The sequence below is a fragment of the Emydura macquarii genome, unplaced genomic scaffold (genome assembly GCF_026122565.2).
Source record: "Emydura macquarii macquarii isolate MOO-44397 ecotype Brisbane River unplaced genomic scaffold, CSIRO-AGI_Emac_v2 contig_1451, whole genome shotgun sequence".
Lineage (NCBI taxonomy): Eukaryota > Metazoa > Chordata > Testudines > Chelidae > Emydura > Emydura macquarii.
In genome coordinates this window covers 9,808,971-9,835,061 of record NW_027131588.1, presented here as the reverse complement: position 1 = coordinate 9,835,061, position 26,091 = coordinate 9,808,971, and the positions used below count along the sequence as shown (strand labels likewise).

The 26,091-nt window shown below is 42.0% G+C and overlaps 1 protein-coding gene and 1 long non-coding RNA gene across 8 annotated transcripts in view; one reads left to right on the top strand and one right to left on the bottom strand.

Annotated features, from left to right (window-relative positions):
- Positions 1–2,190: 2,190 nt before the first annotated feature.
- Positions 2,191–3,189, bottom strand: LOC137156390 (uncharacterized). The gene is made up of 2 exons (XR_010920751.1): positions 3,134–3,189; positions 2,191–2,687 (listed from the first exon to the last, which is right to left on the bottom strand). It is a non-coding gene; the product is annotated as an uncharacterized lncRNA (long non-coding RNA).
- Positions 3,190–6,245: 3,056 nt separating this feature from the next.
- ELAVL2 (ELAV like RNA binding protein 2) overlaps positions 6,246–26,091 on the top strand; it is a 134,630-nt gene continuing 114,784 nt past the window's right edge. For 6 of the 7 annotated variants that reach the window (XM_067553159.1, XM_067553158.1, XM_067553161.1 and 3 more), the window contains exon 1: positions 6,246–6,597. The gene's annotated coding sequence lies outside the window, so the exon portion shown is untranslated. The remainder of the gene's footprint in view (positions 6,598–26,091) is intronic. The other variant, XM_067553156.1, reaches the window with a different exon arrangement.

The window sequence follows — 26,091 nt, the reverse complement described above, 5'->3', positions numbered from 1 at the left end:
TGTTGGGGGGAGGAGAGCTCTGTGAACACTTCCCTTTCTCTCTGCAGCCATAGCGTACAACAGAGGTGTCTGAAGACGAATCAGAGAGGGGAAGGACCAGTGACAAGACACGTACTTTAAGGGCTATTTTCTGCTTAATTTCACTCGGTACACTAGATCTGCAAACGTGCGTGCATTATCGGTAGCGACGTTAAGTATATCCAAAGGGTTAGTGTACAAAGTATGGATTTTATTACTACACAAACTGACCACTAATTACAGCATGGCTTTTCCTTTGTTTAAAAGTCTTCTAAGTTAATTCTGAAGAGCAGACGTGTTTGGGCATAGCATTTAATTCACTGGAAAAGTTGGGAAAGCCACATTTCTAGTTTCAAATATCTTATCCGATTCGGGGTTCTCTTTTTAAAAAACTTTTAATGTAGGAACAGCTGTTTACTAGTGTGGGGAATAGTTATTTTTAAGGGGTAGCCAATATAGTAAAGGACAGAGATTTCATCGGGTTTATTTTCTGGTCGCTCACCTACCGTTGAGGAACGGTGTTAATTGCTAAAAAAATTCTGCATCAGTTGGACTGAAGAATGAGTAACCACTAAGTACATCTAGTTTCTTCTAAGAATATAACACGGTACGGAGAAGTTTGTTCTACTTAGTCTCAATTATGAGCCACGCTTCAAAACACGTCCTAACAAACTAATTACATGTCTTCAAAATATGGCTTACATACACGTACACTAAACTTGATTTGTGTGCAATATCACCTCACCCACAGTCTAAAGAGCAGGAACACTTAGGTATCAATTGTGGCATCATTAGAGATATTTAAACAGTTATTTTGAAAAGGGTACGTGTTGCTATACTTAAGGAGCAGTCACAGACAAAGGTAAACTGAAAAACAGTGTAAGCCCAAGGGACTTCATGGAATACTAACTTAAACTGCTAGAAACATAATTTATGCATGCACTTCTACAAACTGGCTATAAATAGGCATCACTTTAAATAGGACTGTTGTATGAGCCGCCTTATAGTGAAGGTGTTTATCATAATGATAATTCTTTGCAATTTTCCTCCCCAGGTTTCTATTCGGTTCTTAGAACAACCATTTCACCCCTTGTTCATCAGGGGAGTTAATCCGTTTTTTTCGGAGTTCCAACCCGGTTCAAAAAGTTGGTGATAGATTATAAATTAAATTCCAGGTGATCTAAAATCTTCGTGTTCTAGAAAGATGACAAATGCATTTAAAAATATAAATGGTTTTGCGAGATGTAAAAATCAGGCCCTATGTACTACTTAGTTATTGTCACGTTGATAGGAGATGGCGATTATATGGACCAAACGGCAGATAAACAAACAGGTTTCTCTTCTATCCCATTAATCATTTATAAACACTCAAGGACACTCTCAAGGAACACTAATTTATTTTACTGCTCTCTTCCACATCATTATGTGCGTCTTTCCCCCCCCCCCCCTTACTGGATGCAAATACCAGATTGCACTAAATAAGCATCTAAAGGAGTTCCTTTCCGAAGGGCATAAGTGCTTTGTTGCTGTAAATGCTTTATACGCGTTGTGTTTTGCATCAGGGGAAAGGAAACAAATATGTTCTAGGAAGCATTTAGGATTTTAAACAGAAAGCAAGTTCAAGTGCCATAAATGACAAGTGTGAGCAATGAAAGGTCTGTGTATATCATGCAGGCTTGTTTCTCCCATTCAGCATAACAATCTTAAACACGACCATGATCTCTTGGAATGATATGATTAATGTAATAAGTAAAAGCGCCCCCCCATAGATGGTTATCACTGGAAATCTCAACTAATATCAATCTTCACTTTCAGAGGAGAAAATATTGCTGTAATTGGTCAGTACTATAAACTTCTTTAAATGCAGAGTAGTAAAATAAGTTTTGTCTGATTGTGAGAAGTATGTGGTCCATAATAAATCCTGATTTTGTAGATGTACCTGTAAGTTAAAGGCTACGAGATCTGTACAGGGGCTTTCTCAAGAGGATGGTCTAATTATTCCACCCCACTCTTAGGTAGCATAATGGAAACTATGAACTACTATTTCCTAAGAGTTGTTTTCTATTCTTGCCTTTGCAAGTGTTGTTTAGTAACAATCCACTCTGCAATGTATTAAAAAGACTGAAACAGTAAGGCCGGTCTCGAAACCCTAGAAATTAATTAAAACAGATATAGGAGAAACAAGGTGGATCATTCTTTTTGCTCATGTTTCAAGAGAGAGCCTCAGAGGTGACACAAGACATTTTAATGTCACAGAATATGCAAAAGATGCGGCAGTCATTCCATAGCACCGAGTCTTTCTGCAATTTCTGACGGATAAAGATTGCACCACGCGGGGAACTCTGATAGTTCAGCCAGAGCCATCCCACGTTGCTCTCTTCTTCACGTCCCTTATTTTCTCGCATTGGCCCGGTGCTGACTGGGCTACCTCCTCTGGTGCAACTCACCCTGAAACGGGACTCCATTGAGTGTGCCAGAGTGACACCAGCTGGCAGCCAATCGAGACTGGCGGTTGCGCCAGGGAGGCGCCAGAAGATCCCGGTTGCACCAATCGACGAGCAGAGGCTGACGAGCAGGTTCAGTTGTATCGGGTTTCGGCGTATACTTCCGCGCGTGGCGCCCGGGATAGGTGGGAGCCTGGTACAGCTGCAGAGACACACACGCACACACTGGTGCGGAAGCAGAGGAGCGCTGGGTGATCCGGTTGCTATAAATCTGTGTGATCCCGTCCACCTCCCTTTTAAGACGTCCTCCCCCCTTATTTCTGTTCTCACTTAGAGATGCAGCATTTTACTTCTGTAGCGAGCTACTAAAAAGAAACAAGGAGACAGAGAGAAAGAGACCGTCTTTTTAACGCGTCCTTTCATCCCTTCTTTTCTTTGTTCCTTCCTTTATTTCTCTCCCCTCCCCCTTTTTTTGTTTAGTTGTGTTGCCATAGGAGGATAGCCTTGTCACATTCCTTGTTTTAAGTTTCCCTTTCCCTTTTAATTTTCCTGATTTTTTTTTTTTTTTTTATGTGTTGGACTCTTGGAAGGGAAAGCATTTTCATTTTATTTGCTTCCGTTTAAAACTGTCCGCAGTTTAGATTCTGTGTGTTGTCTCGAGAACTACCCACCTGCTTCTTACTCCTCTGTATTGGGAGAACTCCAACGTTACTTTTTTTTTTTTAAGCTGAAAGAGAAAGGTAAGTTGTGGTTTGATTCTTTTAATATTTCTTTAGCTAATACACTGACTACATCAAATGCCAGAAAGCTTAGGATGCATGCGGTATAGAATTAAATATATGCTTATGGTTCCTTTTAAAGCAATTCATGTGCATTACAGTGTGTTAACAGGACATCAATACCTGGAAGTATTGGCAATATTAAGACCACTAGGAGAAAAGATACATTATTTTGCATTCAAGCAGATAGATGTACATATTCAGTACTTAGGCGATAAACTAGCAAGATCGTGGTTTAAAGTTCTCATAATACCTTTCTAACTCAATGCATCACTTGCGTAAAACATCTGAAGGGACCCACATCATGCAGATGAATGAATGAGTATCGCTTTGAAAAGATAAACCGACGTTTGCAGATTAGGCGGGATAAGATCCTAAATCTAATTGCATTAGCTAAACAGCATTTTCTCAGTTCTGTAGGGCTAGGAGATGGCATGTATGCTACAGCATACAATGAGTTGTAGTTGGCTGGACCAAGTACATGCAGCCCGTGTGATTAGCTGGGGGTAAATAGCTGTCAAAACTGATGACTGGGTAGAAGGTATGCAAGAAAGGTCCAATTTGGGGAAGTTGGTGTCTGTAACGTAGGGGGAGAGATTATTTTTCAAACGTTCGAGTGCAAATGAAAAGCCTGCGTGGGGAGGATTCAGTCTACATGCGGGATACAAGAGTCCCTTTGTTCTGGGAAAGCTAAAAATGCTTCGTGTCGAGGCAGCAGAAAGGCGTGAGCTGTACGTGTGGCTGGCAAGGACAGAGAGAGGTAGACTCCAATCCCTGTCCGTGGTCCTACTGTAGACTGCATTCATCGCTGAAAAAGCGGTTCCCTGTAAGTGCCGGTAGCATCCCGGCCATCTGAGCCCCCTTGTTCCTCTCTTAGCTATTGTCAAGCTGCCACCAGAAAAAAAAATGGTTGAGCATGCGAGGCGTTTCTGGTCCTGTAACTGGCTGGTCTAACTTGCTTCATTTTAACTTAAACACCGTCCCTGTAAATTAGGATAAAGCAGCATCCCGATTATTGCGTCGGGGAAACATAACCTAGGAGAAGGCTGGATCTTGCATGGGAGAAGTTTACATTTAGTGGTAGAAGCAAAATAAGAGGGTGACAGGCAGGGGGGTTTAATAGGGGGCCCCGGGTTTAAAAATCATTCATCTTCATCCTCCTTCCTTCTTGTATTAAACGGTTTGATTAGGGGGCATTTGAGAGCTGCTAAATGATTGCACTGCAGCCTGGTAGAGGACAGGACCTAGCACTGCCATTGTTGTTTAATTTATGCCCATCACGTTTCTACGTATTCCACCTATTTCACATCTGAAAAGAATTAACATGAGAGCTATACAACTGGGGCAAATTGGTAGTTGGACACGTTCCTTCATTCTGTTTCCTAGTATTGGTAGTGAAATTGGTGTTGAGATGGTATATTAACTAATAATTACACGTTACAGAGCTTGCTTTATTGTTGGGAGGGTGAAAGGAATATTAAACCATTAGTATTTGTACTTCGCTTTGAGGACGTGACTCTCCCCTTCAGTTAAAACCCACTCTTCATTCACTGGAGCTTATTTTTTGCCTACCCAAACACACTCCCTTACAGAAAGAGCATCCAGATTGCTGGAGGTTTGAATGAAAGAAGCTGTAGGCTAGTATTATGTAGATCTATGAGACGAGGCTGTTTTACTGAGGGGTGGAGGTTGTGTCTCCTTGCTGGATTTATAACTCAGAAATATCGCAGTTTAGAAGACTTCTGCAGGGGTGTACGTGCCTCAAGCTGAACAGTGCATCTTACAGACCAGCACTGAGTTCTTTGACTTTGTCTATACCATCCAGTCATTTTACCACCTGGTCCCCAGGCCATTTCTGTAAATGGTACCATTAACTGCATTCTCTTGCTAGAAACTAAGCCCATCTATAGAGTGCATTTTATCTCCAATCAGGGAATACACTGAGCTACTAAATTAGGGATCTAAATTTTAGCAGGGACCAATCTCCACACACTCTGCATACTATTTCAGTCCAAAGGAGCTAACTCCAGCTAAATCGCTATTTTAGAGAGATGAAGGTAGCAATAGAGGCAGTGTAGGCCCCTATGACTTCTGAACTGCAGGTGCTTCGGGTCTTTTGACTAACATACTGTACACAGAAGCATTAGAAAAAAAAAGCAGCGTGACATTCCTCTTTCCTCCTTCCCCTCCAAAGCTATTTTAAATTGATCCTGCGAGGATGGGGGTGGGGGGCAACAATAACAAGACACCCGGCATAAAACCTTTTTCTCCTAAAAGAGATCGAGCACACTTCAGTCCTCTAAGGATCAAGAAACAGCTAAACTAGATCTTGCTTTTAAACCTCCACTTTTCTTCCACCTCTGGACTGCAGGAGCCCCTTATTGCACTGCTCCGAGAGGCGGTTCCCTCTCTCCCTCCCAGTCTTAGGGGCAGGTGATCTGTTATGGCTAATGAGGCACTCCGGTGTTTAATGACAATGAACTCCGCATAGGGCAAGTGCACTAATACACCACCTAGTTGTTTGCTAGAAGGGCGCTTTGCTTCACAGCCCTGACTGCAGAGGGCAGGAGTTTGTACAGAGCCTGGCACAAGGGGGGGGGGGGGGGGGGAGCTGCTCCATGCCTAGAGCTCCCAGGCAATACAACTGTTACTAGTTCGGGGAGGGGGCGGGAAAGAGTGACTCCTGATTAAATATCTAGCCCCTATGACCATGGATCAGGCCGCTGGGCCCGCACACGCACCAGTTAGGTTTGAGCTCTTCTTCCGACCCTGGCACAGGGACAGTAGTGAGAAGAGGTCTCTCCAATTCCATTGCACACTAGAAATAGTTTAGTGTCCCCCTCCGCCCGCCCCCGGCGGTATGGAAGCTCCCCCCCAACAAACCGTCTGCCTGCAAAGTTTCCTTCTCTTTAGAAGGGGCTCTGCAATAAGGGGGGGGGTGGAAGAGGAGAATTTCTTACTCGGGGTGGAAAAAGATCAGTTCAGCAATTCTGTGCAGGACGTTTGCAAGACACGGGGGCCCTACCTGGAGAGACCGCGCCAGTGCACCCTGCCATGCTCTCGTCAGGGGCGGGGCTAGCGCCTCTCGGCCCCCAATTATCAGGGCGGGGGGCGGGGGAACGTCAAGCGCGCTCCCCCGGCCCTTATATGCGGGGCCGAGGCAGAGGCGCTCCCGGCCGGGAAGGTTGACGCCTCGTCTCGCCGCGCCCTCACTGGCCGCTGCCAGGTGTCACTCAAGCCGCCCGAGGTGTGGGGGGGTGCCTTTTATTTTCCCGCCAGCGCCCGCGGGCCGCTCGTCCTGCTGCAGCCGGGTCGGGCTCCTCGCTGGCGCGGGGGCTGCACGCGCAGGGCCGGCAGTAAGTCGATGCCGGAGCGGGGGCTGAGCGCGACTGGCCGGGGTTCCCGCGGGTGGGCGCTCCCCCGGAGAGGAAGCGCCAGCCGGATTCCCCGTGGGGGAGTGGGGCACGCGGGGTGTTTTTTTGTTTTTTTTGTTTTGTTTCGGCGTCCCGGAGTTGTTCGGTCCTAGTTTGCAAGCCCCGCGGGCTGTGCGTGCGCGGAACCTGCGCTGCGCGGGGGCCGGCCTTATTTGCGGCCCGGCAGCTGCAGCGAGCAAAGCTTTGCGGGGTTCCCCTCGAGCTGCAAGGTGCACGGCAGCCCGGGGGCCGGGCGGGCTGCAAAGCCCAGCGAGCGCCCGTGCCGCCGCCGCCTTTTGTGTGCGGCTCTTCCCCGGGGCGAGGCACGTTCCTTGCGTGCCGCTACCACCCCCCCCGACGGGGGTGTTGTTAGACCCGCCGCGGCCGCGAAGCCAGGCGGGCTCCTCCCGCCTCCCTTTCCACCTGGGCGCTGCACCGACGGTTGTAGCCGGGCCCCGCTTGCCAAGTGCCGCCGGACCTCGCCGCCAACTTGCTGTGCGAGAGCCTCGCAGCCGGCCGCTGCGCCCTCTTCATTGAGGCTCTGGGAGGCGCCTGGCTCTTACCCGTGCGGGCTCGCAGGCGCTGGAAAGGCGGGGGCCGGGAGGAGGAGGGCGGCGGAGCGAGCGGCCGGCTCTGGGCGTGGTAGGGGGCAGCCGCGTGCAGCAGCCGCGCCGCGTGCCGGGATCCCAGGCAAGCCTTAGGGGACGCCGGGGCGGGCGCTGCAGCGGGGGAGCAGGTGGGGCCGGTGAAGGTGCAGAGAGGCGCCGGTTGGTGGGGAGCTGCTAGCTCCGCTTTCCATGCCGCCTTCCGGCCGTCTCCCAATCTCCCCGCAGCCCTGGCCTGCAGGCAGCCCTGGCCCCTAACGCGTCCCACTCCGCCTGCTGTTTTCTGTGCACGGCCCCGTTTCATACAAGAGATTCTTCCCCTGGCAATGGCTCTTTCCCACAGCGTGCGATGCCGTTTCCTCTGATGTGTCGTTCCCTTTTGTTGTTGTGGATCTTCCACCCCTCTGCAATGCGAGCTGCCATTCCCCCCCCCCCCCCCCCCCCCCCCCCCCCAACAAGCTTTTGACAAGTCCAGGACCGTGCAGCTATTTCCCGCCCCCCTAAACGTGAGGGCCTGGAGCTGCAAACTGAAGACATTGTGATTGCCGAGTTCGGGCAGGCTTGAGATAGATGGCCAAGCAAACACAAACAGGTGTAGGGAAGAGTGCACGTCAATGGCAGCCTACAGTGAATAGACTGGTTTGGGAGCGACATAGAGTTGTTCTTTGGTGTGACCCATGTGCTCACTAGATACTGCAAGAATGAGCCAGCAGAAAAAGTGTGAGGTTCCCATTTGAGCTCAATTTTGCATAAATCTTAGCAGAGTGTGAACTTATTAGTTACCTAATTGTTACCGGAGTGGGTGGTTAAAGGCTATGGATTCAGATGACTTTTGACTCCCTTTTCCACATTGGCGAACCGTAGCTATAACTTGGTGAATCTAGAACTCTTGCACATCTATTTAAAAACTTTTAAAAATAGGAGTGAGGGAGGGGTTTGGAGACTGTCCAGGATTCTAGTTGGGCCGAGAAGAAAGTTTAGGTTAGGCGTAAGCAGGCATAGTAGGTGGAGAAGAATAGCAATGGAAGGATCTGAATGTGTCAGAGGCTTCAAATCTGGGGAAGAGCTGGGCAGTATTTTACTCCCAGAAGTCTTGGGGGCAGGGGGGGCAGTAGGGGAAGTGTGCGAAAACTTAAATGGATCCTTCTCTTCCTTAATGTTTAGTTTTCCAGGTCTTGGTCGAATTGTTGCATTACTGCTCCTATGCTCTGCAGTACTTGTTGATTCTTTGGATGCAAATACTGACAGTGATGTTACTGAATAGCTTTTGTCCGTTTCTCCCCTTCTTCTGTCTGTTCGGTTCTCTTCTCCTTTCCTTATTGCTTCCTGTAATCTCTTAGGAATGTCCTGTCTCTCACTTCTTCCTAGTTTTTCTCCTCTGTCCATACATTTGTGTTGTAGCTCAGATAAACTTAGCACTAGCAACTCCTACTAGGACAGGAAGTATTGTATGGACTCAGCTTTGTAGTAGCTTTTATCCTCTCCAATTAACTCCTCTATCTGGATTTCTTTCTCCCCCGGTTTCTTAATATGGCCTATCATTCTTACACATTCATCTATCCATTCTCTTTACAATCTGCACCTCTTTTTACCTCCCCGCAACCCAGGTCTGACCTCATTCTTTCTGGATTTCATTCAGTCATAACCATGCATCTGCTATCTTCTCCCTGGATCAGCTTATACAGACCAAGGAATCATTAGTTGTACCTTGGGGCAGCGTTTATTTTTCTGCACAGTTTACATTGCATTTAGCTTGAAGAACCGTGGAATAACTTGTGCATTTTGAATGGTCTGCATGCTTCAGAAATACTGGGTGTGAGCATTTTAAAATATGCAAGGGTTTCTTGTCACTTCAATCTAAAATGAATGTAAACTGCACAGAAGTATAGATGCTGGCCCCAGGTGTGGAAAGGAATGTGTGGAAAGTTGGGGCACTGGCTTCCTTAGCTTATCACAGCGCTCCACCCTGTGGAGGAAAGTGCCTTAGCCCTGCTTAGTTCCTGACCACTGGCACCACTACACCTTGGTGTATCCAAACAGAAAGTACTTAATGGTTGTAATGAGTAATGTGGCAAGGTGATAAATATAAATAAGAGCTTCTATTGGGATGCAGTTATCTTAATTGAACAGGAAATAAGCTGATTTGCATCTTCTGTTGCCTATTAACTGATTAAAACTGTGAAGGAACAACTATACTAGCACATATTCTTGAAACTTTGACTCATTATCCTTCAACTACTCCCACACTTCCACCTTAGAGAAATGAATCATAGCAAGGAAGTTAGTGGCTTGGCACCAAGCAAAAATTGAAAATGGAATACTTGTAAAGAAAATATTGTTCAGTGTTGAATCTCTAAAGGCAAGCATCCAGTACAGAGGAACATCGGAATGACTATATCGGTTCAGACCAGGGATTCACTGTCTGACTGTGGCTGGTACTAAGTACTTCTGAGGAAGATTCAAAAAACACTCTGGACAACTCTGGAATAAATCTAAGCCCTGTAATTTAGTGCTTGGTTTACATCCTGAAACAGAGAGGTCTTTATCTCCCCTTAAAATTTATCATGTTTCGTGTAACTTGAATTTCTCATTCATGTAAATATCTAATCCTTTTTTGAATCCTAGGAAGTTTTTGTCTTCAAGAATATTTTGTGGCAATGAGTTCTAGAGATGACTCTTCTCACAATACATGGCTATTTTCTCTGATCAGCTTTTAACATCCAGTGGAATTAAAGGAACAAATTTATCTTGTTCTGGTGTTGCGCTTCCATTTTGGCTTACATAGTAAAATTGATAGGAGGATAAAATGCCTAGTAACCTCAAAACTCCCCACAGCTTAGGGTTTCTCTCCTCTGTCCTAGAACTCTAGCTCAGTTTTCTGCAGCACAACCTGCATTTGAAATATACTAATTATGGGGTGTCAGTGTCAGTGGAGATCAAGTTGTGCTTAAAAAAAGGTAAGTAAATAAAATTGCTTGCTTGTTTCAAGATTGTGACTATCAAACAAACACCTTAAGACTAGATTGCAACACTTTTAAAGTCAGAACTTGGGCAAGAAATATTTGACTTGAACACAGAAAAGTTTCCGTATATGATTCAATAACTGGTTATGAATTTAATCTGTTCAATGGCTAGTATTTATGACTAGATGAAAGCAACTGCTTCTGATGCATTCAGTAAATAGTACATTTGGGTTTTCTTGACTGGGCTGTGCTGTTATGGTTTAGAGACTCCTGTTCCCTAATGCTAAATTAGTAGTGTAAAAATAGCTGTGGCTTGTGATTTTTCTCCCGCGGCCGCCCCCCCCCCTTCCTTTGCATTGGGCTGGCAAAAATGTCAGGGTGCAAAGAAAACAATTGGCAATCAATTCTGACCATCTAAAATTGAGAGTGAAGGGGATGACCGTGACACTGTGTGTTTCAAACATCAAGTACTGCTTCATTTTGGCATTTTATGTCCTTCTGTGTTGCAAGTCAAAGAGATCAGAGTCCATAAACAACATTTTACTCTTTTTCCTAGACCTTTTGAAGATAGTGTGTTGGAGTGACTGACTTTTCCAGCAGTCTCTGAACCTTTTTTTGCAGCTTGTCTTCTCATAGGCAGTTGAAGGAGAGACCTACTGCTAATTTAGTATGCATGATGCTGAAAAGGGATGTGGTGTTTACCTAACATACACAACATAGGTGTCTCAGAGTAAGTGGGTTTTTTTGCTGTACATGGCATTGGCAGTAATGGAAGCTAGTTTAATTGCAAATAACCATGAAACTAAGGAAATTCAGTCATTCTAACATTAAAATTTGACATACTGAGGCTTTATTTTCCCTTTCAAAAGCCGTTTATAGCTATACTTGAACTGACATTTCCCTTCACAGTGATAGTCTTCTCAGTTCCAGTGTATTCTGTTCCAGCAAAATGGTTGGTCTTTTTTTGTGCACAGTAAAGACTTTAATTGCTTTAGTCTTCAGAGCAACTGATAAGTCTTGAACATGCTAGTTAGCATTTGCATAAAATCTTTCCACATACTGGCCTAATCATGTTAGTTTATTGTTAATGTTGTTTGATTTCCGTTATGCAGACTTTAAGCGAGTTCCTCTCACACTGCGTGATCTTATGGCATTTCGTCATCACAATTTTGAGTTGTACAAAATGGTGTCCTCAGTAAGGGATGTCCTGTTTAATGACTGCCTTTAAATCAGCTAATTTTCCACCAAAGTAGGAAAATACTTAAGACTGTCACATGTGGGAAGTTCAGAATTCTTCTATATGTATTTGCCTAATCTTGTGGGTGGTTATTTATTTTAAATGGCTCCATTTTTTTTTGTATTTCCTAACTTAACTTTATCACTCACTAAGGCCTTTGTCTAGACTAGGGTGAAAAAGTCCTCCCCTTACACCATTGAGTTATCTTAATTTGGTATTTTTACTAGCTAGCTCAATTAGGGGAGGGAAAAGAACCTCCTTTTTGTCTAGCAGAATCCAAAGATTGTTCTCTTCCACCTGCCCCTTCTTCTCTGTGCTCCTTTCCCTAAATAAGCATCCTGAGATAGAGTTGAAGGGAAAACATTACACTTGTAATGGTAAGCTCTTATTGATCATTGCAATGTTAAAAGGTTGGTTATGACAAAATTTTACTGTCATTCAGGCTAATGGCTTTTGATCTCTTCTTGCTGCTGTCGCAACCATTTATCCCTGCTAAACAAAACACATAAATGGATTTGATTTATATCTAAAGATGCATCCCATCATCTTCAGGAATATTTGATTTTTGTTCTAATGTGTTCAGTAGCGGAGGTTAAAACAAGGTGGATTGATTTAAATCAAGATGCTTTAAATCCTTGATTCAAATCCTGTTTCAAATCACCAAGAGAAAGTCATTGATTTAAATCAAGTTTCCCACTGATACTACTTCACATTTCTTAAACAATGATGTAAATCAGATCACTAAAACATGTTAATTTACAACTAAGTGCAGCATTTTACAACATCTAGGAGGGTATACTTTGTGTAATTTTTTTGGTAATTTGATTTTTATTAATTTAGGATATAATACATAATACTCATTAGCTGTGTCAAGCTGCAGATGCAGCAGCACTACATTAGGAACCGTAAGAACTAAATCTCACACACAAACAAAATAGCGCTAATATTTTATTAAACTAAATCTTAAATGTTACAAGGTGTTTCACATTTGCAATTGCAGCAGTCTCCTGAGTTGCCGGCTGATGGCTGTCCTTAAACTTTCTTTCTTTTTTTTTTTTTTTTTAAATGTTCAAATTTTATTAACTCTAACAGACAAGTCATCACAGCAGTAAATGTATGCTGTCCTTAAAACTTCTACAACTAGCTCTCATCTTCCCCAGTCCCACTGTCATTTTTATTCATGGACTAAAACAGAAATACGCGTGTTCCTGCTTTTTCAACTCCCAGTCGATTTCTTAGCATTCAGTGAATAATACCAAACAATGAAAATATTCTCTGTGCCTGCAGAGGAAGCTACTGCTGTGAAAAGTTGGCTTAACAACTGAAGGAACTCTGTTTCAAGGTGCCTGACTAATGGTTTCCACCAATTCAGGGGAATGACTTTGTTCAAAACATCATCAGTAAACATGTACTGTTTAAATGGTTCTGCTCCAGCTCTGAAATTTATGATGACTGGCATAACTGAGGAGTGATTTTGAGATGTCCATGCCATGGCAGCAGCATCTTCTTCAGAAGTTAGGCATCTACCTTTATATCTGGGGTCGAGAATGTTTGCAAGAAAATGAGGTGGAGTTAGTGCTTGATCCATTTGTTTCTTTATTGCCTGCTGTTTAACTTTCTGGTGAGGTATTTCTTTTTTCAAGGTCTCTGGAAGTGCCTTCCAAATTTTGACAGCATCAGCAGTGCAGCAACAATTTCTCTGAAGTTTGTTTAAGGCTATGGATATAGGCTTCAGTATAGTGAGCATATTCCTCTTTAATCCAACGTTAGATACTTTGGATGAGATACTTCCATCTATTTTATCACGGTTTTCCTCACAAAGTTTTAGAGAATAGGCCAGTTCTTAGTAAATGGTTCAAAACAATCAACCACAGAATTCCATCGAACATCTTGAGGGAGAATTAGTTTGGGTCCTTCTACTCTCTTCAATGAAGCTGAAGCAAAATGGTTGTTACCGAAGTATTTTGCGACTTCAACAACGTTCTTTTATTCCTGGAGAAGATGCATCTTTTAGCTAAAGACTAAAGTACATTAAATGGGCACTGCAGCCACATGTTAAGGATCATCCTTCCGTTTCTTCTTATAAGTATCGTCCCTTCTTTGCCAAGTTTGCAGCATTGTCAGTGACAAAATTGTGCATGTGACAGGTGAATTTTTGTTCAGTTTATTACAGCTTTCACTGTCATTTCTTTTAAATATTCTGTGTGGGCATTACCCGATGTATCTATTATTTCTGAAAGATATGCAATCCCTCTTTTGTTGTCTCACAGGCACATATTACTGGATCATTGTGTACATTGCTCCATCCATCAAGGCTTAAACTGGCAAATTTCCCTTCAGTATTTCTTGCACGCTGTTCAAGTTCCTTCTCATACACTGTATCTAGCAACCATCCACCAATATCTGCTCTAGCAGGTGGAGTGTAGCCTGGTCGTAAGGACTCAACAATAAACACTTCATTGGCATGGTTAGCAATGTGAAAAGGAGAACTTGTGGCATATATGAACCGAGCAATCTTTTCATCTGTGGTGTCTTGTTGGTATTTGCTAGTCCTTACTGCAAACCCATCCATGGTGGTGGTTTTACTGGATGATTGAAATCTTTGGCTTGCTACTGATACTTTGTCTGAAATCATTTAGTTGCAGCACTGCTGCTAAGAGTACGAACAGATGACTCTGAAGTTGTTGTTACGGATAGTCTTTTATATCTAAATGGGATCCTGGAACAATTCAAAAATGATTTTGAATAGTCGTACTTCTCAGTGTTTCTCACTCTATTATTCAGTTAATCATTTACCTTTTTTCAGCAAGGATTCAGGTCTGATTCCAAATTACCAAAAAAGCTAAGACTGACTGCACCTAGAGTGCACTTAATTTTGGAGTAAGCGCCATAGAACTCACTGGCCCGTCTGTTTTTTTGAGAACCAGTATAGGATGAGTTTCCCTTGGGAAAGCTGAGTTATGCTAAAGTAAAATAAGGAATAGACTTATGGCATCACCATATGGTCTGTGGCCATGATGTTCCAAAGTAAGGAGCATATATTATGTAATATAAAATAAGAAAATGACACCAGTGGCAACTGGCAACTCTAGATTTCTCTTACTGCAGCTTTCTGCGCCATATACTTGGGTGATAGATTCTAAACCTAGTTAGCTAATCCTTATGGCGTGTTTAATTAGTTAAGAAACTTTTTTTTTTCCTAGCAACATCCAACATAGCAAGCAGCTTGGGAATTTACTTGGTAAATCACACTTGTACTAAAAGGCATATATAGTCTTGAAGAATGCTGCATTACAAAGTGAATTATTTGTTACTAACCAGTTGTGCATATGTCTTAAGAACAATGTGGATCATCTTCATCCACATCATTTTCTCTCAATAAGCAGTTTTCATTATGATGTTTCATTCTTGCAACTAGGCCCTGCATTTCCTTGCACTGCTTACATTTGACATGTTTTCCTTTTTTACCCACAGAAGGAATTTCTTCAAAATATTCCCAGATAGGGTCTCTCTTATGCCCAGAACCTGACAGTTTTTCTGTGGCAAAAGTGTGAGGGAACATAGGAAGCTGTGTGTGCGCTGAATAATGGCTTCCCTTTTTCTTTTCCAGTCCACTCCACTGTTCCTTTCTACTCTGCCTCCGTTCTTTGTCTCTTACTTTTTAAGACAGTGTCTTAACTAACTCCTCTGCCTTGCTTGGCCCAGCTCCACCACCATAAGCACAGAACAGCAGTCCTATGCAGCCTATGTCTGTCTTTGCACATGTGACTTTAGTCTGCTGAGAAACAGAAACTGAAAGCCCAGAACTTTCAAGAAGCAAGAGCTGGTAGTTAGGCTGGACAGACTAGAGCCATTAATTCATTTTTATGAGACTGTAAGTGTAGGTTTAGCATGTTTGTGATATTAAATTGTAACTATTTTTTAAATGAGAGAAATTTAGTATTTGATTTTTTTTAAATCAGATTTTTTTTTTAAAAAGATTTTTTTAATTTTTTTTTTAAATCCACCCTGAGTTAAAATCTTGTGTGCTGAGCACAGCTATCTTTGAGAAACAGTTGTCTTAAAACATGAAGCTTTCTTTTCCTGATAGTTCAAATATATTTTAACAAATTGCAATACAATCCAAATAGTGCTTGGTTTTTTTTTTGGTGTTTTTTGCCACTTTTGTCCCCAATTCCTAAGCAGGAAATCAAACTCCTTTGTGATCTCTCAACTCAGTGGTTTTCAAATGGGGTACTTATGGAGTTCTCGTCTGGGAGTACATGAGAAAAATCCTGTAATGGCAGACAGTGCTCTTCATTTAGTAAGACTTAAATATATTATGACCTTTATAATTATATTGCCATCTCTGATGGGAGTATGTGGAAGACTACCTTATTTGGAAAAGGGCATGCAGTTTAAGAAGTTTGAAAACAACTGTTATCTATACATCTAGATTATTTCATGAATTTGAATGGATAAGTGCTGAATTTATACTGGTGTAATTGAGAAGTATTGGCTCTTAGTGTTAGACATTTGGAGTATAGACTTGCAAAGAGTTGGAAATTGCCTGGTTTTTGCAGTTTACATTTAAAATGTAGCAAGTATCTGATGGCAAAATATTATGCAAAAGTTCCTTTTATGATTGTCAGCTGAGAGGCTCAGGAAAACTGTGCCAGTATTGAAGAACAAGCTGCACTAGTAGCCTGGTAGGCATTGCTGTCAATTTTCAGGGACTCCTGGTGTTTAATGTGTTGCTTCTGCAGCTAGGTTTTACAGTATAACCTTGGCAGAGGCTATAGCTAGAAAACAGCTGCCTGCTTTTTTACCACTTCCATGTGAAACCACTTGCTATCTTGCCTTGCCTTATCAAGCCCACACTTTCAAAGAAAATGCATTCTTAGAGATGGTCCTGATGAGACACGGTCAATTTTTAAATGTTCTGTAGAGACCTGTTATGCTTCATACCACTTTCTCTTATAAAAAGCAGCTCTAAATTGCAAGCGTTATCATTCTGCATGGATTTACTGATACCTTTAGGTTTTTAAAATGATTTTCTAGAAGCTGCATTTAGCATTTCTACTATATGCTCTCAGCTAGAGCTGAACATCATAAACGTCTAGAATTCTGGGCGAATGAGTAAATGACATAAAGGGAGGTGGTGAACATTACAGTATGTAGCCTCTTATATGCATGCTTCAGAGATGGAACATTCCAAATGAATGCTGATAAAATCTGTTTCATGTGTGCCACTTCTCTTGGAACTATTTTAGGAATTTTTACTTAAATTTTACTGGTATTCTCTTTTTGTATCTTATCTGTAACTAGTTGCCATGAATTGAGTTGTGCAGGGCTCCAAGGGAGCCATAACTTCCTTAATTCTTCTCCCTCCTCCTTCTAAAATAATAGGTCTGCTGCCTGGACCCTCTCTATTTGAATGCTTCCACTGTTGCAGCTGTGACAGTTCTGGATCAAAGATGGGAGAGTAGTCGTAGACAGAATCTCAGGTTTCACTAATTCAATTATTATGTGATATACTACTAGCTATACAAAGTTCTGTAGTCTTTCAAGAAACCGTGTAGACAGACCTAAATATCTAGCGTGTGTTTAATAATAAATAAATAAATAAATCTTATTGCCTTTATAATTCAGACAGAAACACCAACAAAATAACCATAAACCCATGGTTTTCTTTGCAGGTCATCTTTAATACAGGATGGAGGTTGAATTTTCTCTTACTGGGTTCAGTGTTGCTGGTGTCTCAAGTGATGTAGCATTGTTAGAGCACGTTACTGCTACTGCTACCTAGCAGAAGACTTGTAAATATCTGGTGTCTACAGAGGCAATGCTAGCCCATTGGGGCCCTAAGCAGGAATATTTTGGGGGCCCCCCCACTCACCACATAAGTTAAAGGGGGGAGCCCCTGTAGTACTAAGCAGTTGCTAAGTCTGCTAATGCCTAGTGCTGGCTCTGGGTGTCTACCAGCTGAGGACTTTTCTAAGAACCGCGGTTTGTTCACAGTTAAGAAGTGCATTTCTACTCTTCTAGCTTTGATATTGCTTGGCTGAAAAGAAAAGGTGATCAAAATCATTATGGCCTTTTCTGGACTGGGGAGGAGGGAAGCATCTTTAAGTTTAGTTATGTTAGTTGGTCAACCCACAGTTATTTTTAAAGGTATCAAAATCTGTCTGTCCTATAAGCCAGCACAATTTTAATCAGCGCTTAATTAAAACAGCTAGCCAAAACATTTTTTTAAAAGTCTTTTCTGAATCCTGGGTCATAATATGTACCTGAGGGTAGTAAGTGTATATAACAAGACATGCAGTCATTTTCTGCGAAAACATCTGTATTTTGGAAAGCAATACAATTGTTTTCCAAATGGCTGCCTGAGTGTCTGAGTTCACAGCACTGAGGACTCTGGACTGGCCTGAAGTGAGAACTGTAGATAACTGGCTGATATCCTCCCCCGCCCGCCCCTTTTTTTTAGTAGCATGTTAAATAGACTTTTATTACCACTATATATAACACAATTACTGAATAGCGGATACTTAATCTGAAACGTGTGTGGGACAGTATCTTGAATATTTAATACACAAAATAACAAATTGGGATAATTTAAACCCGAATGCTTGAAAAGCATTTTAAGCAGAATTAGGAAAGGCTGTTCAGGCCATTATGGCCTATGTACATGTTAGTATTTCAGGCCTTAATTGCCATGATGTTAGCTGCTTTCCTTTAGAATGATTCAGTGTAGACTTCGTTGCTGTTTTAGCCCAAACAGTTTTCCTTGATTAAGCAAGTTTGAACAGAGGATTTTTGTGCGTGTGTGTGTGCGTGCGCGCGCGTGTGTGTGCGTGTGCGCGTGCTGGAATAAAATTGCTTTTGCCTGTCTACTGGAATATTTAACTTAATTTGCCACTTAAAATCTTATGGCGAGAGATGTAGGTAGTAGGGCTGGTTTAATAGTACTGCAAATATTAGATAAACTTCATCTTCCACTTTTAAAAAAGTGGGAGCTGTCAGTTGTTAAATACAGTCCACAGTACTTACTGCAAGGTTGAGAGAGGAGAGCACTGTCCACCTTGTTGCTTTGGCTTGTGATAGGTGTCCAATAAATTGTTCAAGTCTTGCAAATAGCATCCCCGTGCCTCCTATGAACAGTCTCTGCAGGTTAGATTTTTATAAATCTGCAGAAGAACGCAGCAACAGTAGAATGTTCAGTGCCCCCAAAACTAGTCAAGAGTGCTGAGCCATGACAAAAGTGTTTTCTCCATAATATGCTTAAGGTTAGACTTTAGAACCTGCATCTCTGAATTTCTTTGTTGCTGATCTGAGAACTATCATGTGAAAGCAGAACTCTTCTGTGATCATCAATCTCCATATCTAGGTTAGGGGCCAGATTGGGGTGGGATGGGGGGAATGTGGTGGTATTCTTTCAGACTCTACACAAAACAAGTTCAGCTATGTGAGCTTACAGAATGAGGCGCTACTTACAGTAGATTGTGCAGATACTCAGAATCTGACTTGGTGAGGCATGAATGTGTCCCATGGGCTTTGCGAGTCTCCTTGGCTTGTCACAAATTTCTTCACCCCCAAATCAAGGTGGTATGTCTTATGCACTGCCCGTCTGTGGCATCGAAATGACATCAGTCAGTAAATTGTGCAGATCTATGACCCTCTTTCCTCCTTGTTACATGAGGGATTAAATTGATGACATTTGAAATTGTTGTCACTAGCTATCTAGTTAATTTCCCACTGAGATTAATGGGACGGTTCACACCTATCAGTTGTGGTTCTAGGCTTTCTGCAGACTCATCTCTGCACCTCTAGCATTTGGCTCACATTTGAGTCTGTCTTTACAACAATAACAGCTACAGATTTTTTTTTTTAAATGTATGCTGAAATTCTGAAGAACAAGATGGTAGTTAGAGCGTACCTGTTAGCAGTTCTTAGCCCTGTCCTCTAGCTGTTCTAGGTTCTGTTTTTAACCTAATATCATAGATGAGTAGGAGGAAATGCTGGTAGTTGAAAATTTCGGTGCCGCACTGTGGTGCTTCTCAGTTGCATGTGTCCTGTGTTTTTTAAGGACATTTGAGAAAATGTCCCTTTGTACACAAGTGCTGCTGCTGTAGGTCCTCTTGTTCGATTGTGTGCAACAGTTGGGGGTACTGGAGCTGGTATTCCTAGATTACACCTTCACTTTGAAGAAGAGTGTACTGAACTCTTAAAACCGCTTTGAATGGCTCATGGAATTGGTTGGATGCAAATAAGTCTGATGACAAAAATCATTAAGCTCAGGTGGAACAGTGCTCCATCTGACCCAGTGGCAGAACAGCCATTGTTGGGAGGGGGGTGAGGAGGTACGCAACCTTGGAGCTTTGCTGTCGTTCAAGGAGAATGTGATAGAGGGTGGCAACAGAAGAGGCTGAAATTCTGACCCCCTTTGTGGCTAGAGAGAGAGAGAATTGGTAGGAAATAATTAGTCTCCTGAATGTTTCAGCGCATCTGTGTATACATAGCAACTAGTAATATAGAAGTATTCTATTTATAGTAATGGATATTTTCAGTAGATTCATGCCTTGTTCTGTAGCAGGATTTTTCTCATTTCAGTGCAATCCATTTTGGTGTACCCTTTGGAAATGCCAAAAATTTTATTTTGTGACCTGTTTCTGTTCGTTCATTAGTGTTAAATTTCATATGTACCAATCCGGTTTCAAGGCAGAGCAAGATCTTGGGATTTACTTGCTTTTTTTATATCTACCATTCATCTCCCGTCTTGAATCAGCAAACATACTTAGTTAAAGGTAAGCGGGAAACCTATTGCTTACATAATCATTTTTATCAAGGATTTTCCAAGTCTTAAAATGAATAGCTTAAGTTTAAAAACCTGCACTTGCTATTAAATAACTAGAATGAAATTCTTAGTTTCTTAGATTCTTAAGTTGATATCCCTCTACCTAGCAAATTCTGCAGGCTGGTTTATGCTCATAACTGCTAGAGAAACCATATATTGTTCCTTATAAGTTGACTAGCATATATGGTAACTTGGCATTCAGTTGATAGTGAGTAGTTGAGATTATCAACCACTTTAAATATATTGTGTGTCTAGCTCTCTCTTCTTCCACTTGCTCATAGCCTTAGATATATAGTTTAAAAAAAAAAACAAAAAAAACCCCTAAAGTTTTGGGTGAAATGTTGAGTATTTGATCTGGCCAAAATGGATTTGAGGAGTAAATCCATTCACCGACTTGATTTTTTTTTCTTTTTTTTGAACTGTGTAAGGTGAGGGAAATATTTTTATTGAAGCTCTTTTGTATGTACAGCTCAAATAGCTAAACTGGTGAAACTTGGTATATAAATAGTACTTGGCTGAGGATTTACTCCAAGGTAAGATCTTGGTGGGCATGAGGGGAATTGGACGGTTAATAAAGATATTAAGCAGCTGAAATTGTTTGTTTGCTCAGTAGCTCTACTGAAAATCAAAGATGTTGATGTCTTTGCAACAAAGCTGCAGGCTTTCTGCCCAGTCTGAAATGCAGAGGATTATGGCTACCCCTAGGTCAATTTGCATAGAGGCTATATAGATAGTTCTTCCCACCCCCAACAAAAATATTTCTTTAACAGGAACAAGACCACAGTGACTAGAAGTGGATTCCTTTTTTGGGGGGGGTTGCCACTTTTGCTATTATCCACACGTTCTAAGATTTCACTTTAAAAAAAAAAAAAAATCAGTTTTAAAGATACTTCTGTTTCAAAGGGAACAGATGTGCTGTTTTTTCATAACATGGCGCTGTAGAGAACTACGCAACGGCAGCGATGTGAACTACCATCCCCTCTGACCTCGTTCATCTTGGTGAACATTTAGATGCTAACGTTCAGCCTGGGCCACTTCCTCTTGTTCTATAAATACATGAAATGCACAGAACTGTAATGCAATGTCAGGGTTGCACAGTTAAAAATTGAAGCTGAGAAATAGGATGCTTACGTTCCTAAAGCAATGTTAACTAGGCCCTAGTGCACATCCTGTGTATCTATGGTACAAATTGAACAGAACAAGCAAATGTATTAAGCATCACATTCAAGGAAAACAGAAACAGAAAATGAGTTAATGTTGCTATAGGAACCTTTCCTATTTTCTGACTTTTTAAATTAACTGCTATTTCAGTGTTCCACTAATTTATATTTTTGCTTTTACTAATCTTCTTGTACTCTTTGGCTGAACATAATCAGATTAGCCAAAATCATTATGTACCAAATTTAGTTGATTTTGCTTCGGTATTAGCACCAAAAATCAGAGACCATTTAGGAAACCTCTGGCTCAGCTAATTGTGTTGGCTTGCCCTATGTACATCTCCTTTCCCCCTCTAATGTGAGGGGTTGTCTACCTGAAAAATTGTCCTGGTTTAAACTGAAGGGGAGGCTTTTTTTTTTTTTTTTTTTTTTTTAAACAAACAAACAAACAAAAAAAACAAAAACAAAAAACAAACTTAACTTTTAGTTAAACGTGTGCAAAAGGCTGTCGACACTTCTGTGAAAACTAGACTTATTTCATGTTAATTTAAATAGACAAGGAATAAGTTGAAACTCAACTAAAATATGACTACATACTGGCTTACACCAGTTTAACTACATTGATTCTGACCACTACTATGCTTGCAGGAAACTGATACTTAATCCAGAAAACGAATGAAAATATTTGATATAATGATTCAGCATGGGTGATCCAATGAGAGAATGTTCACCAGGTAGTTTTGTGTGATAGCCATGTCCCTGCCTTGTTTTCTGACTCTTTTTGAGAGCATGTGAATTTTTCTCACATCCTCCGGCAGTGAGTCTTCAGTCTGCTTGCAGCTTTGGGTGCAGAACTCAGGTTTGTCAGTTTTGGTTTATGGGTACATCCTTGCACCTGAAGAACCTGGCATTTCTGTTCTGTTTCTGCAGCTGGGGGTGAGCTGGGCAGGCCTACTGCAAAGCTTTTTCTGACTCTGAGATCTGTTTTTTTCTGAATTAAAATACAGCCTAAAAGTAAAATTTCTGGTGTGGCTGTGCTTTCATCTGGCTGGGTCTATGCTGATATTTTTAAACTTTTAAACTCGGCTTGTGGGGTTGTTTAACTTCATTTTTGGCTTCTCTCTTCCTGCATTCCAGCAGTACAAGAGGGGCATGCCCTGCTTGACCCTAGTATGGGCAAACAAGCAGTGAAAGAAAAAGAGAATTTACCTATATTACTAGATAGTGAGCTTTGGTATGTCTGTGACTGGGGAATCCCCCAAAATTTTACCTAGTGCAGGAAGGGATTGCACTCACTCATCCCTGAATCAGGAGAAAACCAAACCAGATGTGGCAAATGGAGCAGGGGAAGGGTCAATGTAAGTGTAGTTGCTCAAAGACAATACTGGCTGCAGTGGGGCCCCCCCCCCCCACCTCCCAATGCAAAGCCATGGAAAGAAAACAGTTTATTAACATCACGCTAGGGGACTCTCTAGTCCTATTCCCTTGACCGGCAGCCCATGTCTCTTGTGCTCTTTTAGCAGATGTTTAACCATATGCTCCTTTATGTGGAATCTTACAACCAGACTTCCCCATCCACGGGGTCTGACATATTCTGGTTGCCTCAGGGTACCTTGAGATCACCATCCTCCTTCATTCAGCTGACTTAAAAGTTCATTAGGGGCTTCCTGAAAGTCTGATATCCTGCAGAGGGGTCAGGTGCTTGCCTCTGACTTGACAGGGCACTGAAGAAGCAGAAACAGCAGCCTCTTGTAGAAAGTGAAGGTATAATTTTTCCGAGGAGGTGTAAACACCAGCTGTTCCGTGAATTCATCAGGCCTAGCTCGGCTATCCATATTCTTAGCTGATTATAGATAGGAGGGTAAATGAAAAAGTCATAGAAGATGGTGTGAACTTTGCTGCCTTCAGAGGAAGAGGGCAATAAAACCTCATCTCCATATAAAGATCAGAATTAATCTTTTAAACTCTGACCCAATTCAGGGATCCTATTAAAAGTACTGGTTTCAGAGTCTTATTTAGATGGAATGAGTGGAACCAAGGTGCTCAAAAGCACCTTGGATTTCATAAGAAAAAGGGCCAAAAAAAAAAAAAAGACTGAAACAAGCTTGGTCTCGGTCTCCTGGGAGGAATGCCCGCTGTCAGGATTGGAGGGACAAGAGAATAATGCAGACAAGTTTGTCCCTTCAGGAATACTCAGCCATAACAAGGCCCGGCAAAACCCAGGCATTGTGTGACAAAGGATGGCTTATTGGACCTCTCATGGACCTGTATCTCCTTAGAGTTATAATACAGTCAAGTGGATTCCTGGCCAAGAAGGAGCTAGGAGGCAACTTCCTCACAAAGGGGTTTCTTCTGCCACATTTATTCACTCCACTTAATTAATCCTTCCATGGGCAGACTTTGCCCAACTTTCTGCCAAGTAAGGAGAGAGTCTTGTGGGTTGTGAGCAAGCCCTGAAATATCCTTGGCTGCATTGTTCATCCCAGATGCCTCGTTAGATGGTTCGTGTGTCAGCCATGGCTGTGGTCAGTAAGCCATAGAAGTGGCTGTGTTGCTGGAAAGCCACCATTCAAACAAAGCAGCTCCTGGAAACATCAGAATATACTTGAAGAAAACTTTTGGAAAACTGATGGCCGGGATCTTGGGAGGAGCTGAAGTAAATCCTAGCATTTGAGACTGTATAAAAGGATTTAAGCCAGACTACAAGATGAAGCAATCCTTCTGAATCTATTCTGTGAGCAATATGGTACCAAATAGCAGAGAGAGATGGAACTAGTAAGGGGTAAGCTGTTTTGGGGAGACTCCTTTGGAAGAACCACACTCACCATGAAACATCATAATCTGAGTACACTCACTCAATTGGTGGTGTTGGGTTGCAGGCTGCTTTTCATCAAACAGGCATGGTCACAAGACACTTATTCAGTAGCATTAAATGGAATGCCTAGGTATCAGTTCATGTTGTTCCCAGTATCTAGGTGTGTGCTTATTTAAAACAAATAAAACAGATCTAAGGGAAGCTATAGCCCCCTTTTTTCCATGTTGCCTCTTGGCCCTGATTCCAAGGAGATCAAGAGTGCTGAAAAAGCTGAAGTTTTAGATGGGGCAGTGTCATAGAATCATAGAATATTAGAGTTGGAAGGGACCTCAGGAGGTCATCTAGTCCAACCCCCAAGAGGATCTTCCCCCATCTGACAGACATGGAAGCAAGCCTCCATGTCTATTCATCCCACTACAGCTTTTTTCACTTCACTTATGATCAGCACCATTTCCAATACATCCTTACACCTTGGGTTTCATGATGTCTGTGGGCTGCTATTTGCTGTTCTTCAACAGGAAGGGGTTAATATGTGTGGTTTCTTAGAGGAACTCCTTATCTAGGCACAAATAAGAAACAAGATCCAGGTGAGCACATGTGGGCAGTCATGTACTTCAGGAGCACGTCTTTATCATAAAGACTTAATTCATAGGTGTCAAACAGTAATTCATATATGGGTGCAGGTAAAGAATTCACATCTGCAGAATGAAAACCAAAGCGGACAAAAGCAACATGAAGAATTCTGCATTCTTCAGAGAAAACAATCCAGTTCCTTCTGAGCCTCTTGGTAATGAGGGCTTCTTCTATAGATGAATGCTGTGGAATTTCTGCCCACTGGATTTTCTTTCTCTTCTCCATACCCTTGCCCTCCAGTGTGCTGTTGTGACCAACCAAAAATCAAGTGTTCAGATCACTTTAGTAGTAGATGAGAGAGATCAAGTGGTCTGCAAATCTCAGAACCAGATAAAATATCCTCATATAAACCATCCTGGAGGGAGAAATGAGCCCCTTTGGACGATTACCACGTTTGACATGTTTTTACAGAAGACATAGCAATAACTGGTTAGAACTGCGAGGTGTTAAAAGGCCTGATGGTATCAATATCTTAACATCAGAGAGATCAGGCTTTGTTTGCAAAAGTGACTGGGCCACTTGCTTTCCAATAGGCTTGGGTCCTATTGACATTGATAGAGAAGAACCTGTTTATCTGTACAGTACACGTCAGAGTGCAAAAACAACTACACAGTGAATTGGCAAACAAGACCAGGCAGAATGGGGCATTCAGAGATGTTTTGGCACATAACCAGAACATTTGACAAGTTAATAGATCTGTTTTCAGGCCAAAGCAGCCAAATGCTGTTCCAGTTCAGAGAGTGGTGGCAACACAGATGCTTTCCCAGTTGAGACTAGAGAACGTGTTATGTGCCTTCTGCTGTTCCTACTTCTGTTTAAGATTATGCAGAAAATCCAGAAAGCAGATGACTGTTGTAATTCTGGTAGCACCATACTGACTTGAAGAATGTGATTAGTGGGTTTAGTAAACATGACCTCATATTTACCACTGTTCATCTCATAGAAATCTCCTCTTGTATATAGAGGTTCATGACGTAGCCAGAATCCAGCAGACAAAAGCTGGTTGCCTGGAATTTGTAAGAAAGCAACTAAGGTTGATATTTTGATAGGTTACTTATCACTTGAATTTCAAGTTAAATAATTCTCAAGAACATACTGACTAATCTGGCAAAGATTAAAAGTCTGGTATACTAGGTGCACTAAGGTCTGCTAATATACACATCACCTATCAGAGTGCTTGCAAATTGGCTTTGC